Source organism: Phyllobates terribilis, unplaced genomic scaffold (assembly GCF_046119375.1).
Source record: "Phyllobates terribilis strain yellow unplaced genomic scaffold, ASM4611937v1 Scaffold_10__3_contigs__length_209671492, whole genome shotgun sequence".
NCBI classification, from domain to species: Eukaryota; Metazoa; Chordata; class Amphibia; order Anura; family Dendrobatidae; genus Phyllobates; species Phyllobates terribilis.
The window spans coordinates 145,379,892-145,395,176 of NW_027362770.1; the positions used below are offsets into that span (position 1 = coordinate 145,379,892).

General features: G+C 38.0%; 1 protein-coding gene across 4 annotated transcripts in view; it reads right to left on the reverse strand.

Moving 5' to 3' along the window:
- EBF1 (EBF transcription factor 1) overlaps positions 1–15,285 on the reverse strand; it is a 490,083-nt gene that overhangs the window by 458,790 nt on the left and 16,008 nt on the right. The window lies entirely within an intron of this gene.

Below are 15,285 nucleotides of genomic sequence, written 5' to 3' on the forward strand. Positions count from 1 at the left end.
AAAGAAAATAGACTGGATAGGGACGGCGCTGAACCCGGGGCGGGCGATGGATTGTGTCTTTGAAGTGGGCGAATATAAGTGTATTGCCAATTATTAACTGGGTCAGCTGTCCACCGATGTAAATCAAAAAGCCAATTATAAATTCTGAAGTTCTCATAAATTTTATGACTAAAACTGCAAAATAAATATATGGTAGATGGGAGACCCCAAACTGGCCATACACGGCACTATATGGCATCACATAGGGACGTTCAAAGCGACCTTGATGTTTTCATTTGATTTGAACCTAGAATGAAAGGGAATTTCCACCAAAAAAATATAAATGGATTAATAGCAGAATGTACCGCACTAGGCTAAGTTTGGTGATGATGGGTATTTTTTTTATTTCCAGAGAAATTGGCATTTTGGCATTTGGTTACAGCAGCCATTTGTGATTAGTCTATTTTAGACTAACTATTTTAAAAGTCACTAATATGGCAGCAGATCCTGTTGTTCTTAAGAAATACTTTAGGAGGAGAGGAGAGAAGGAGGGGAATAAGAGGAAGAAAGAAAGAGAGAGAGAAAGAGAGAGAAAGAGAAAGAAAGAGGGAGGAAGGAAAGGGAGGAAGGAAGGGGAGGAAAAGATGAAGAGAAAGAGAGAAAAAGAAAGAGGGAGAAAGGGGGTATGAAGAGAAATAAAGAGAGAAAAAGAAAGCAAAAGAAGAAAAGTGGTTGTTACACTTATTTGTCATTAAATTTAGATAGACAGAAGGAAGAAGGAAAGAAAGAAGAGGGAAAGCAAGAAAGAGAGAGAAAGAAAGGAAGGAAGAGAAAGAAACAAAGAAAGAAAGAGAAAAAGAAAATTTAGATAGACAGAAGGAAGAAGGAAAGAAAGAAGAGGGAAAGCAAGAAAGAGAAAGAAAGAAGAAGGAAAGAAAGAAAGAGGTTGTTACACTGATTCCCCATTAAATTAAGAAAGACAGAAGGAAAGAAAGAGAGAGCATAAAAAAAAGAGAAACAGAGAGAGAAAGAAAAAGAAAGGAAGAGAGAAAGAATGTTAGAAAGAAAGAAAAAAGAAACAGGGAGGGAGGAAGAAAGAAGGAAGAGAAAGAAAAAGAAAAAAATAGAAAGAAAGAGGAAGGAAGAAAAGGCAAAAGAAAGAAGGAAGAGAAAGAGAGAGAGAAAAAGAAACAAAGAAAGAAAGTAGTTTAACATGAGAATTCCTGAGTTAAGTAAACCCAAGGCCGCCATACATTTCCCCTGTAGTGGGCATGTAAAACTGTAGTGTTATTATTACATACCAGCCATTCACATGAGTGGCCCTTCATGTATTACCGCTCTGACTAATATGGGGGCATGCCAAAAACATCATGTTCAACACTTTCTACTGCACACTACATATGTCCACTATGTAGAGATATCAGTTCCTGAAATTGCAGGCCACAGCCTGCAGCCGATTGTCACATCGCCCTTATAACAAAACCTCCAGTCCCCATCCCACATCACTGCCCACATCCTGACTACCTCTGTAAATACTGTTAGGTACGTGGACAGTGATGATTATCTCGATCCACACAATGTTCCTATGACAAGACTGAAGTGTCAGAATGAAAGAAGTAACCAGCCACGGTACTTCTCAAGTAGGATCCTGTCCCGTAACTTGAATTATAAGGAACTTGGCTCTCAGAATGATGAAAAGAAGATATTTTTAATGATGATCAACAATCCAGAATTACATACACTAGTTCCTTATAATTCAAGACTGAAGTGCTAGGACCACCTAATAGGAATTGTCTTCTTGTTGGACACTAGTTCAAATGTTGTTGTGAGGAACTACCTGGTTAATTTCATAGGAGAGTCACAGGTTTTTCATATAGGTGGTTGTATCTTCATGTAGAACACGTGTGGCTTACAGTTCCTCACTTTTTTGTATGTCTTTCTTTGTGGAGTGGCAGTGCACTCGGTTGCTTGCCCCATGCTGTTTCAGTAAGCATACAAGGCATATAAAGGTTTACTACCTAAAGAGATATTGTCAGCCGAATCATCCTCTTAGATTGGATGACAGTGAAACATCCTCAACCATCCGGGAAGATCTGAACGTTTTACAAGAGGATAGTGGTAATAATTGGTATATCTCTTCCAAGCGAGTGGCATTTGATCGCTATGTTAAGCGTACATTCCCAGCAAGCATCTTATTAAACATTTGTTATGAGAGAACAATGCACCTGCAGCAGACAGAGAGTGAACGCGCTGACATTCCTGTCATGGCTTCTCGTCGTCGCTCGCACCTCCTGATCCCAGAGCCAAGTCAGACTACCGACAAGACATGTGCAATTTTCCTTTCAATTCAGACATCAGAGCATGGTAAAAACATGAACCTGCAACACGTCTGGAGACCCAATCCACTTTAGACTGGCACATGTGTCTTTTTATTCTGATGTTTGCTATATGACGGCAAATCATGGAATTACAGTGTCAGACAGTCTCACAAAGAGACATCAAGTCAGGGGGTGATGGCAAAAGTTAATGATACAGACAGTCTGCTGTTATTGGAGTGTTTAATCATGTTCAAAGATAATTTTTTTGGAAATTAAAAGTGATAGATGATAGATATATAGAGGGAAGAAATACCGAAGAAAGAAAGGAAGACAGAAAGAGAAAGGAAGGAAGAAAGAAAGGAATGAATGGAGGAAAAAAGAAAGAAAGATAGATGAAAGAGAAAGTATGAAAGAAAAAAGGAAGGGAGGGAGAAAGGAAGAAAGAAAGAAAAAAAGAAGAAAGAGAGAGAGAGAAAGAAGGAAAGATAGAAAGAAGAAAGGAATAAAGAAGGAGAAAAGAGGGAAGAAACTTTAATACTATAGATGCTAGATAAATAGATACAGATATATTCAAAAAGCAGAAACAGACACTTCCAAAGAAAGAAAAAAAGAAAGAAACTAGATAAAACAATACATTCTAGATAGTCAGATACAGATAAACAGGTAGATAGATAGATAGATAGACAGACAGATAGATAGATAGATAGATAGATAATAGATAGATAGGTAATAGATCAATAGATAGGTAGATAATAGACAGACAGATAAATAGATAGGTAATAGATCGATAGATAGATAGATAGAATGAAAGATAATAAACAGATAGATACATTGATAGATAGATAATAGATAGATAATAGACAGATAGATAGATAATAGATAGATAATAGACAGACAGATAGATAGATAATAGATAGATAATATATAGATAGATACAGAGATAGATAATAGATAGAAAGATATATGGATATATAGATAGATAATAGATAGATATTATATAGATTGAGGAAGGTTCACACTTTAGAACCGAAACATTGCCCGCCACTATTTGCTAATAAACCACACTTCTTTTGACATACCTTAGATATATAGATGGATTGCCGCTTACTATGTACTAGGCCTCTTGTATAAAAACCTGCCCAGAGAAAGAATCGGCGATCCACAGGGTGTATAGTTAGGCCACTGGGCCAGTACTGACCCACCAGTGCTATGTGCTTTACAGAAATGGATCATTCCTTTCGGTACATGCAAATCTACAGATACTTGTTGTATCCTGTTCTACCACTCTTCCTCTCTTCTTGCTATAATCTATGATGGGGTACCATCACTGTATATACATTATATAGCGGCTCTGCTGTACCGGTCCGGGCTGCAGCTGCTGACAGCATTGTACAAATGTAATTGTAGGTCAGTTAGCGCGATCCAGGCCTGAACACTGCAGCCCACCGTAGATATGACATCAACCCTGCTAGGACTAATAGGGGGCTCTTTGCTTGTTAATCTGCTTCTTCTTCCATCAGGCTGCATTTTGTGCCCATGATACTATCTGCATCTGATCGGTCTCACAGTGTATTATTCTGTGATAACTCCATCTCTACATTTCTAGCCAATAGATACTGAAATCTCTAGAAAGACATTTTGAAAAGCATTATGGTCGTATCTGCCAGAATAAACTTCACATATCTCTGATCTTCAAAGCTCCAAATGATACTTCTCTACCGCAGAGAACTGTAACCCCTCTGCTGCGCTTAGCTCTCCCCAGGGAGACCCCCTCCCCGTACATTGCACTACTACTCCCTTTTTGAATTTACACTCCGAGCATCACACCAGCATTAAAGGAGTTAAAATGTTACCCCTCTCTAAGATGCAATTGTGATATCCTTTCACCCCCAACAGGAAGCTGAGATATTAGGAGTAGTTTTGTGGTGGTGCCATACTTTATAACTGTTCTAATTGTTCCAGTCCTTTGGAGGGTATATTGGAATAAATGGGGGTTCTATTTCCCCCAAGTAATTAAAAAATTCATGTTTACCTGCAGTTAACCCCAAAATTCCATTAACCCCCTATTCACACTCACAATGGATCCAGGAAGCTGATATATAAGGAGCTGTTTCGTGGTTGCCTCATACTTTATGATGTTCTTATTCTACCTTTGTCCATGATATAGAGAAAAAAGAAATATTTTATTATCCCAAATAACAAAAGGCAAGACGCCAAGCTCGGACTGGCCAAGTGGGCAATAGGAAAATTACGGGGTGGGCCCCACCAACCTCTACATAAATAGTGCTTGTCATAGTTCACTTAATGCAACTTGTACATAGAAGGCAAGCATCTAATTATTCATTTAACCAATAACAAAAGACAAGACCCCAAGTTTGGACTGGCCGACTGGGCAATAGGAGAATCACCGGATGGGTCCCACCAACCTCTACATAAGTAGTGCTTGGCATAGTTCACTTAATGCAACTTGCACAAATAAGGCTAGCATCTAATCATTCATTTAACAAATAAAAGACAAGACCCCAAGTTCAGACTGGCCGACTGGCAATAGGAGAATCACCGGGTGGGCCCCATCAACCTCTACATAAGAAGTGCTTGGCATAGTTCACTTAATGCAACTTGTACATACAAGACAAGCATCTATTCATTCACTTAACAAATAACAAAAGACAAGACCCCAAGCTCGGACTGGCCGACTGGGCAATAGGAGAATTACCGGATGGGCCCCACCAACATCTACATAAGTAGTGCTTGGCATATTTCACTTAATGCAACTTGCACAAACAAGGCTAGCATCTAATCATTCATTTAACAAACTATTCAATTTATGATTATATAGGAGCATAGGCAAATTTGGGAACAAGGGTCAGTTGATATTGCATGTAGCTGAACAGTGGGCCGCCAAGAATCAATGCCACCGGTGGGCCTTTAAAACTCCCAGTCTGACACTGCAAGACCCCATAATTCACTTGACCCCACGGAGCTGAATTTAACTGAAAGAAAATCCTCCCAGTGTTTTCTTCATATTTCCACCAGGGTTAGCTCTGAAGTATGAGGACCATGAAACAACTCCCTATATCTCAGCTTCCATACAGACATTTTTTTTTGTATGGGTGAAATATATTCTGTCTCTTAAAGGGGACTCCAAATATTTATTTTCAGTACTCCTAATAGAACGATAGAGATATCAATATATGCAGTATAGATAAAGTGAATCTGTCACTAGGTTTGCCACCTAATCTTAGAGCAGCATGATGTACAGACAGAGATCCCGATTCCTGCAATGTGTCACTTACTGGGCTAATTGCTGTAGTTTTGATAAAATAATTGGAGATTATTACTTGAGGACTAGTAAACCTGCCATATAGTCCTCTATATTCATAAGCTCAGTATAATCCCACCCCCACCACTGATTGGCAGCTTTCTGCCTATGCACAGTGTGCACAGAAAGCTGCCAATCAGTGGTGTGGTTTGGGTTATACAGAGCTCAGCATTCATAGAACTGGTAGACCTGTAATCAGTCCAGTAAGTGATACATATCTGGAATTTGGGTATCTTTCCCTTCATCATGCTGTTCTCAGATAGGGTAGCAAAAACCTGGTGACAGATTCCCTTTAAATGTGGAGTCAAAGTGTCACCATCAAGGAGGACATCTTATGTTCCTACCAGGCAGTAGAGACACCCACCACGTGGCACATTGCCTTAATTTGGAAAGCAACTCTTGACTGTTTCAGGAACGTTTACTGGCACGTCAATGGGAAACAGATAAGACCCTACACATGCCAGATTCCTGCAATTCACCAATGTCATATTTGGAGAAGTCATGTTTCTATTGTAACCTCCTATGAGAAAAAAATGGTGGAGAAGAAGTGAATTAGCCACTCACCACTATCTTAATAAAGCTTAATGTGCATTTTATGGTTGGGTTTTATGGGATGTATTACTACAGTGCCATAATCATCCTACAGCTCTCATGTAACCAAATGTTTCTCTTTATACAGTCTTTATTCTTTTAGTTCATAGAGATCTCTTGGAACAAAGTAACCAGTTGGTATAGAAAAATGGAGGAACATAATAAGATACAGATATACTCCTATTAGATTTATCACGTGTGAGTTTAATTGCGAGACACGTCTGTTGTTTAGCTCAAGCTTCTCAATTAGCATGATTCAGGCTTTGTAACCTATGGACACGTCTTTCAGCTAATTAGTGGATACATAGCATCCTATTACTGAGACACAGTGGAAAAGAAAAGGACAGTAATTACCAAACATACACTAAGACCTAAAATCCTCCAAAAAAAAAGGAATAAAACAGTTTTCGTTACAATTTACAAACCCTTACGCCCAATCTAAAATCTGGAGTTGAGAGTCGCTCTTGCGTGCTGGGGGGGATATAGTATCTAAGTAAATCGTATGACCCTCCCCATTCCTAAGAATGTGAATATTTGGGTGAATACCCCTAAGGAAATTCTGTTGGTGTTTTTCCTTTTATTCATTTTGGCTTGAAAAAGGCCATAAATGAAAAAGTGTGATCCAGCTCACCTATGTTGAAGGAGCGAGCAAATCATCGGCTCACATGAAGAATCACTCCTAGATCGGTGGTAGCAAAAGGAATAAGGTAAGGGATAGCCGGACTTTTTTTTGGGATAAATAATTGAAAAATTTTTATTTGTAGAATTAAGTAAAACAGAACATACCCAGTACTATAGAAAAATATAGATGTCAGAGCTTTTACGACGCGTTTCGAACTGAATCTCAGTTCTTACTCAAGGATCAACAGTTATAATCCTCCTTTTATAATATGTCTTATAGCAGGAGGATCATAACTGTTGGAGTGATCCATGAGTAAGGCTCCTTTCAAACAGCGTTTTTGCCCACGTTAGTGGTCCCTTCAGGGCCGAAGTGGCCATAGATTACAGTGGTGCCAACAGAGTCAATGCGTGATCTGACGTAGAATCATAGAATATTACAGTTGGAGGGACCTCCAGGGTCATCGTGTCCAACCCCCTGCTCAATGCAGGAGTCACTAAACCATCTCAGACAGATGTCTGTCCAGCTTCTGTTTGAAGACTTCCATTGAAGGAGAACTCACCACCTCACGTGCATAATTTTTGAGCATATACACCTACTGGAGACGGACACTCGGATGTAGCAGGCTGCGTCCGGGTGTTCATCTCCAGTAGGTGTATATGCCCAAAAATTATGCACTTCAGAACACACGTTGACTCTGTCGGCACCGTTATAGTCTATGGCCCTGTCGGCGCATAAGCCCAAATCAGGGGAAAAAAAACAAAACACTGTGCGAAAGGAGCCTAAGGACTGAGATTCAGTTCAAAACGTGCAGGAAAATCTCTCACATTTATTTCTATTTCTGTTTTACTTAATATTACAAATAAAATTTTTTGCTAATTTCTATACGTAAAACAGCTGGATATCCCTACCTTATTCCTATTGAAAACGGCCATGTGCGGCTGAAATGTTGCCATGTTTGCTTTCTGTGTCATTTTGTATCAAAGAAGGTAACATTTAAGGAGGATCTGATGCCTTGGAAAGCCAAAGCCAAAGGAGCTCTAGGATATGTGCACACGTTTCTGTATCCCTTGGTAGGAAAAACGCAGCGGTAAAAATGCGCCCCTGTGTGCCGTCACTATGCTGAATGCCTGCGGCCGGAGGAAGCTACTGGGCAGCCGCAGGCATTCAGCAATGTGACTTTTTTTCCTCGAGTGTTCTCTCCTCGAAGAGGCAGGAAGTAGAGCCATAGGTTGGTTCTTACCCTGCCTATCCCCAATCCTGGCCCTGGCACACGTTAACTATTTGGTGCAGAATTTATCCACCATTTCTGTATCTCTTGGCAGGAAACATGGAGCAGCAAAAACGTGCATTTTTTATTCATTTTTGCTGCTTTTTTTAGTTGTGTTTTTTGGGGCAGATTTTTCCCCACTCATTAGTATGGGTGAAATCTTCACCAAATATGCAAGTCAGGATTCTCATTCACTTTGCTGTAATCAGGAAACCTTTCAGGTTTTGTGACAAATCTGCACTGAAAAAAAAAAAAGCACAACAAAAATGCGACGTGTGCACACAGCCTTATTGTTGTCATTGAGTCTTATGACTTTTTTTTAGTTTACTTTTTGGAAAAAAAAATATTTATCAAAGTGTATGATAATATAAAATGAAACCTAACTGTTAATGTTATGAATCTGTACAGCAATTGTAAAAAAAAAAAAAAAAATTACATTGAATAAATGAAAAAGAAAAAAAAAACAACAGCCAGCCGGGCATTTAATTATAGAGGATCTAAGTTTTATTTGTAAAGGATATATAAAAGTTTTTAAAAAAAAAGAAAAAGTATTTGCAAACATAGCAAAGTGTTGGGAATGTATAACTGCTAGCACATGTTAAATTAAAAACTGTGGCTTTGTGTAAATGGGAAGGCCGTGCAAACCCGGTGGACCTTTAATCCTAAACTGCAATGGTTTTCATTACAGTCACATTAAATAGCAATGATTATCTTGAAAGCGCGCAGCTCACAGTTTTTGCAGCCTAGTCTCCCCTGAGGACAATTCTGCAATACCCTGGGAAGATGATGTCATACTGGAGCTGGTGCAGAATGGAATGACATCATCCATTGTAAAGAGAAACACACCGCACTCCGCATTATCAGACATCATCCCTCCGCTAGAAAATACAAGGGATCAGATTACCAGCTGGAAAACAGAATTGCAGCCAGTGTGGAAAACAGGACCCAAGAGATTGAAAATTAGGAGCAGATTAAAATACATGTGAATCAGCACAGCTCTTAGTGCTACTCTCACATGCCATCCAGTATATTATGTGTGGAAACCTCGCTGATGTTTATAGCAGTGCTCGCTATGGGGCAGGGGGCCAAAAGTAGTCATGAAGTCTTACATTAAAAAAAAAACAACCTACGTTGCATTGTGTCTTAGAAATGAACGTCGGTAAATAATATAAAACCTCGATACAATATACACACACAGCAAAACTCGTCTAACCAGGCAAAATTTTATAAAAACACATCAGTTTCCTCCATAAAGGAGCTTAGAGTGTGATAAAGGTGCTAAGGGCCACATTTTTCTTTTAAATTCACTTTTATATAATCAAATATTTAATTTAAATTGGGAAAAGTGTTCTAAAACAGTTCCAATATATTGTGGAAAAAATAAATAAATGATAAAAAATTATAAATACATATATATATATATTTATTTGTAATTATTTTCTATATTTTATATATACCAGTATATATATATACTGGTATATATAAAATATAGAAAATAATTACAAATAAATATATATATATGTATTTATAATTTTTTATCATTTATTTTTTCCACAATATATTGGAACTGTATTAGAACACTTTTCCCAATTTAAATTAAATATTTGATTATATAAAAGTGAATTTAAAAGAAAAATGTGGCCCTTAGCACCTTTATCACACTCTAAGCTCCTTTATGGAGGAAACTTATGTGTTTTTATAAAATTTTGCCTGGTTAGACGAGTTTTGCTGTGTGTGTATATTGTATCGAGGTTTTATATTATTTACCGACGTTCATTTCTAAGACACAATGCAACGTAGGTTGTTTTTTTTTTAATGTAAGACTTCATGACTACTTTTGGCCCCCTGCCCCATAGGAAATCACATTGTATGATTTTTACATAATTAATTTTATTGCGCATGAAATAAGTATTTGATACTATAGAAAAACAGAACTTAATATTTGGCACAGAAACCTTTGTTTGCAATTACAGAGGTCAGACGTTTCCTGTAGTTCTTGACCTAGTTTGCACACACCGCAGCAGGGATTTTGGCCCACTCCTCCATACAGATCTTTTCCAGATCTTTCAGGTTTCAGGGCTGTCGCTGGGAAACATAGAGCTTCTGCTCCATCCAAAGATTTTCTATTGGGTTCAGTTCTGGAGACTGGCTAGGCCACTCCCGGACCTTGAAATGCTTCTTATGGAGACACTCCTTAGTTGCCCTGGTTGTGTGTTTTGGGTCATTGTCATGCTGGAAGACCCAGCCATGACCCATCTTCAATGCTCTTACTGAGGGAAGAAGGTTGTTGGCCAAAATCTCACAATACATGACCCCATCCATCCTCCCTTCAATACAGTGCAGTCATCCTGTCCACTTTGCAGAAAAGCACCCCCAAAGTAGGATGTTTCCCCCATCATGCTTTATGGTTGGGACGGTGTTCTTGGGGTTATACTCATTCTTCTGCTTTCTCCAAACACGGCGAGGGGAGTTGATACCAAAAAGTTCTATTGTGGTCTCATCTAACCACATGACCTTCTCCCATGCCTCCTCTGAATCATCCAGATGGTCACTGGTGAGCTTCAAACAGGTCTGAACATGTGCTGGTGTGAGCAGGGGGACCTTGTGTGCCCTGCAGGATTTTAATCCATGACGGTGTAGTGTTTTACTAACAGTAATTTTTGAGACTGTGGTCCCAGCTCTCTTCAGGTCATTGACCAGGTCCTCCCGTGAAGTTCTAGACTGATTCCTGACCTTTCTCAGAATCATCCTTACCCCACGAGGCGAGATCTAGCATGGAGCCTTAGACCGAGGAAGATTGACAGTCATCTTGTGTTTCTTCCATTTTCTAATAATTGCACCAACATTTGTTGCCTTCTCACCAAGCTGCTTGCCTATTGTCCTGTAGCCCATCCCAGACTTCTGCAGGCCTACAATTTTGTCCCTGGTGTCCTTAGACAGCTCTTTGGTCTTGGCCATGGTGGAGAGGTTGGAGTGTGATTGAGTGCGTGAACAGGTGTCTTTTATATAGATAACGAGTTCAAACAGGTGCAATTAATACAGGTAATGAGTGCAGAGTAGGAGGGCTTCTTCAAGAAAAACTAACAGGTCTGTGAGAGCCAGAATTCTTGCTGGTTGGTAGGTGATAAAATACTTATTTCATGCAATGAAATGTAATTTAACTATGTAAAAATCATACAATGTGATTTTCTGTTTTTTTATCTTTAGAGTCTGTCTCTCACAGGTGAAGTGTACCTACGATAAAAATTACAGATCTCTCCATTCTTTGTAGGTTCGAAAACTTGCAAAATTGTCAGTATATCAATATAGCGCTGGGGTCCTGAGTTCAAATCCCACCGAGTACAACATCTGCAAGGAGTTTGTATGTTCTCCCCGTGTTTGTATGGGTTTCCTCCCACACTCCAATGACATACTGATAGGGAATCTAGATTGTGAGCCCCAATGGGGACAGCCATGATAATGTATGTAAAGCGCTGCGGAATATGTTGGCGCTATATTAAAATAAAGATTTTATATATATATATATATATATATATATATATTTCTTTCTTTTTAATTTTTGTTTTTTTAGATATATATTTTTTTATTATTATTATTATTATTTTTTACACAATAAATTGGAACTGTATTAGAAAACATTTCCCAGTTTAAGTTAAATATTTGATTACATAAGAAAAAATTTAAAAGTAAAATGTGGACCTTAGCACTTTTATACACTGCTCAAAAAAATAAAGGGAACACTCCAATAACACATAGTTTTGATGCCTTCAGTGTGAATGTACAATTTTCATAGTCATGAAAATTCAGAAAAATTTTTAAATGAGAAGGCGTGTCCAAACTTTTGGTCTGTATACAGGGTGGATCATTTATATGGATACACCTAAATTAAATGGGAATGGTTGGTGATATCAACTTCCTGTTGGTCTGCACATTAGTATATGGGAGGGGGAAAACTTTTCCAGATGGGTGGTGACCATGGCGGCCATTTTGAAGTTGGCCATTTTGGATCCAACTTTATTTTTTTCAATGGGAATAGGGTCATGTGACACATCAAACTTATTGAGAATTTCATAAGAAAAACAACGTTGTGCTTGGTTTTAACGTAACTTTATTCTTTCATGAGTTTTTTACAAGTTTATGACCTCCTATAAAATGTGTTCAAAGTGCTGCCCATTGTGTTGGATTTTCAATGCAACCCTCTTCTCCCACTCTTGACACACTGGCTTTTTCCCAGTAATAAATATATGGTGTTTCACATATGAAAATATATAAAATTGCTACAGTGATAATATAATGGATAATTATACTAATGTGCCATAAACAGGAAGTTGATATCACCAACCATTCCCATTTAATTTAGGTGTATCAATATAAATGGCCCACCCTGTATATACATACCATGGGAATATCCTGTATTGTAATAAAAAATATGGGTATATATATATATATTTAAAAATTAAATAAAATAAATGAATAAATACATAATAATAATAGTAAATAAATAAAAATAAATAAATAAATAAGCACCATCCCAACCATGAAGCATGATGGGGGAAACATATATACATATATAAGATCATTTAAGTGAGGACAACAATAGACATTGCAGGTGCACGCTGATATAAAAAAATATAAAACTTTAAGCAAAAAAAAAAATTAAGGAAAAATGCCCAATTACAAACTTCACATCTAAACGTGTTCAATATTCCAAGGGAATAGTGCGATCTGTGCTTAACTATTCTAAGCCAGCCGCAACCTGCACCAATAGACTACAAATCCGCTAATCTATATTCTGAATTCGCATGTAATTTGGTTCTGGCACTTTGCCGACATGGTCAGGAAGTCATTGGCTGTGTAAAATCAAAATATCATCTTGGGATTAATAAAATACATCTCTGCTAATATGTTCATTTTTAAGGTAGTTCAAACATTCACTTTTGAAGCAGCTCTAGCGTAAATATCCCAGAACAAATGGCAGTATGTAATACAGGAGGGAGCAGTTGGGATGCCAGACTGAAAAATACATTAGGCCATCTGGCTGAGGCAGTCTCTCCAAAATCCTCAGCTTTGTGTTCACCCCAGACTCAAAACAACACATTTTCCACTGTGATGAGCATACATTTTCCCAAAACTGGCCCTGATCATGCATGCAAATTCCAAGCTTTGTGTTTACATAATTATTTTAATTAATTTGCTGCCATTACAAAAATAAATAAATAAAAACTAAAAAGTCATCATATTTATATGGAATGCTTACAGTTTATATAATGATCAGTCATGTAACGTTTCTCTGTTGCTTTATGTGCATCTAGATAATGTTATGGTCTTTTAGCTGTAATAAAATATAGATAGATAGATAGATAGATAGATAGATAGATAGATAGATAGATAGATAATAGATTGATAATAGATAATAGATAGATAGATAGATAGATAATAGATTGATAATAGATAGATGATAGAGATAGATAGATAGATAATAGATGATAGATAATAGATAGATAAATAGATAGATAGATAAATAGATAGATCATAGATAGATGATAGATAGATAATAGATAGATAATAGATAGATGATAGATAGATAGATAGTTCTTAATCAAAGGAATACGAATAGTAAATGGGAAACCTTCAAAAGAATTCTGAATACTCAGTGCGAGAGGTATATACCGTATGGGAATAAAAGGGCCAGAAACAAGAGGAAACCAATATGGTTGAACAAGAACGTAAAAGGGGCGTTAAATAGCAAAAAAGAGGCATTCAAGAGATTAAAACAGGAAAACAGTAAGGAGGCACTAATGTGTTACAAGGAAAAAACGAGAACCTGCAAAAAACAAATAAAAATAGCGAAGGAGGAAACAGAGAGACGTATTGCTAGGGAAAGTAGATCAAATCCCAAACTGTTCTTTACGTATATAAATAGTAAAAGGATTAAATCGGATAATATTGGACCGATAAAAAGTGAGGAAGGCAAAATCATAGAGAAAGATGAGGATAAAGCTAATCTATTAAATAAATTTTTTTCGACAACTTTCACAAAGGAAATCGAACTAACAGGAGAAATGAGAAGTGACAAGCTTAATCCTCCACTAAGTATGACAAATCTAACCCAAGCTGGGGTACAGAAACGCCTCAGTAACATTAAAATAAACAAATCACCAGGACCTGATGGCATACACCCACGGGTACTAAGGGAACTAAGTAATGTGATAGACAGACCGTTATATCTTATATTTAAGGACTCTGTTGAGACTGGGTCTGTACCACTTGATTGGCGACAGGCGAATGTAGTGCCAATATTCAAAAAGGGAGCGAAAAGTGACGCCGGAAACTATCGGCCGGTGAGTCTGACGTCCGTTGTGGGCAAAATTTTTGAAAGCTTCATTAAAGAGGCAATTACGGAGCATCTTGATGCTAATAATCTTTTAATCCCGAACCAACATGGATTCATGAGGAATCGCTCCTGCCAAACAAACCTGATTGACTTCTACGAGGAGGTTAGCTCTCGAGTAGATCAGGGGGAACCAGTGGATGTCGTGTATCTCGACTTCTCAAAAGCGTTCGATAGCGTGCCACATAATAGGTTGGTATACAAAATGAGAATGATGGGGCTGGGGGAAAATGTCTGCAAGTGGGTAGCTAACTGGCTAAGGGATAGAAGGCAGAGGGTGGTTATAAATGGAATATACTCAGATTGGGTAAGCGTCACTAGTGGGGTACCACAGGGGTCTGTACTAGGCCCAATGTTATTTAATATCTTTATTAACGACATAGTCAACGGGATAAATAGTAAAATATCAATATTTGCAGATGACACAAAGTTATGTAAAACAATTAATACAAAAGAGGACAGTGCAGACCTACAGAGGGATTTGGATAAGCTGGGTAGATGGAGCATTAAATGGCAAATGAGGTTTAACGAGAAGAAATGTAAGGTCATACATATGGGAAGGAAAAATGGAAGTCACCAGTACTCACTGAATGGGAAATCATTGGGGAATTCAGAGATGGAGAAGGACTTGGGCATCTTGATTGATAGCAAACTAAATTGGAGTGCCCAAAGTCAGGCCGCTGCTGTAAGGGCAAACAGGGTAATGGGATGTATCAGAAGAGGTATAGCTGCAAAGGATGAGAACATTGTTCTTCCACTGTACAAAGCACTGGTCAGACCACACTTGGAATACTG